Raw genomic sequence first — 1,320 nt, forward strand, 5'->3', positions numbered from 1 at the left:
TTTTTTTTAGTGGTACTGAAACGTAGAATATTTGAGCAACACTGAAGGAAGGCAAAGCAGCTCACCAAAAAGATGCGCTTAAAAGTATGCAAGATCTATATAAAACTGGTTTTGGTGACATTTGAATAGCATACTGAGTTGGGCGTTAACCGTTCATAAGATGCAAGGTTGTACGGTAGATCATGCAGTAATTTGGACTCTCGACTGCTTGCTGCTGGACAAACTTATGTAGCACTTAGTCGTTGTAGATCTTTGGACGGAATTCGAATTGAAGAACTAGACTGTTCAAAGTTGACAGGTAAATTCCCATTTAACAGTGAAGCTTTGGAAGAACTGATTCGATTGAAAAGTAATAATTCGTGAAGTCGCCATTATAACTTGGTCGCAAATAATAGAAAAATTAGTCAGTGAAAGGTTACGAATAGACATTAAATGCTGCCTAATTATCGATTTACTTAACCAATACTACATTTCACAGTTCATMTTTAACAAATTAAAAATAAATATATTAAAAAAAAAAAACTAAAATCACGCTTTTAAAGCATGTCAAGCTAAAAAGTGAAAAATAATTTTTTGTATAAACTAACTAAACTAACAATAATAATAAAGGAAAAATTAAAAAGCGTGTTTTTTAGTTTTTTTTTTAGCTATATCTATTTAAATAACGTAATTACACTGGTCTACAAAAATTAACCTTTTGTGTGCCTTTCAATTTGTACAAATGAGCATTCTCCCCCGACCTCAACACACACCACATTATCTCACCACATCGACTCAAACTTACATCACTAACACGCCGCATTCACCACATTATGCTTAGAACCCACATTCTACACTACTCACGAGAGCAGCGCACACCGACACCTACATACACGTACACCAACCACAGCAGTCACACCATTCTATTCAGCACCAACGGGGATAAAGAAGGACCGATTACCAGCCCCAAGCTCAGTTCGTTCTACGACATTATCAGCGATCGGTCAGACTTTTGTAAATCCAGTTTTCTTTTATCCGCCGCCATCCTCTTGGGAAACCAACCGCGTTATAACGGAGTTAATCGCACCGCAAAAACCGTGTAGCTACAATTTTTTCATTCTTWCAAAGAAACTGTGTTGGTGCAATATTTTTAAATAAACTGTGTTGGTGCAATTTTCCATTTTTTTGTAAATAAAACCATCCGCAACGAAAGATCAGCTTTCTTCCGCTATAGATTGTTTTTGATGAAGTGAAAGAAAGGTGAGTGCACCATATAACATGGTCCTTCGAGCCATACAGAAAGGCACATTGGAAATAAAAGAAAGTGAAGTGCAGTGACAC

Source organism: Bactrocera latifrons, unplaced genomic scaffold (assembly GCF_001853355.1).
Source record: "Bactrocera latifrons isolate USDA-ARS-PBARC rearing strain unplaced genomic scaffold, ASM185335v1 scaffold_366, whole genome shotgun sequence".
NCBI lineage: Eukaryota > Metazoa > Arthropoda > Insecta > Diptera > Tephritidae > Bactrocera > Bactrocera latifrons.